Source organism: Penaeus monodon, chromosome 30 (genome assembly GCF_015228065.2).
Source record: "Penaeus monodon isolate SGIC_2016 chromosome 30, NSTDA_Pmon_1, whole genome shotgun sequence".
NCBI classification, from domain to species: domain Eukaryota; kingdom Metazoa; phylum Arthropoda; class Malacostraca; order Decapoda; family Penaeidae; genus Penaeus; species Penaeus monodon.
This window is the reverse complement of record NC_051415.1, coordinates 16,894,636-16,894,981: the sequence shown is the minus strand read 5'-3', so window position 1 is coordinate 16,894,981 and position 346 is coordinate 16,894,636.

The window sequence follows — 346 nt, the reverse complement described above, 5'->3', positions numbered from 1 at the left end:
CCCCGGTGAATGCGGCATCATGAATCCATGACGATACCAATATGGTCCTATCCAAAGACATAATCATTTTATCTACATAGCATCAGAATTCATGCATGTAACATTTTCGTGACCCCAGCAATTGCATGACATTCACATCTGTGTGATCCTAGCATGCACGGACGCTTGACCCAAATAACTGTAACACCCACATGAACACCTGCATGATCTCATCTGAACATCACTATAATCTTATTCGAGAACTTTGCACAGGCAGAAGCCATTACATTTTATATTTACAAATCGCATGTGTACAGATACTTAAGAAGACATGTCCACATTATGCGCTACACACACAACTCTTTTT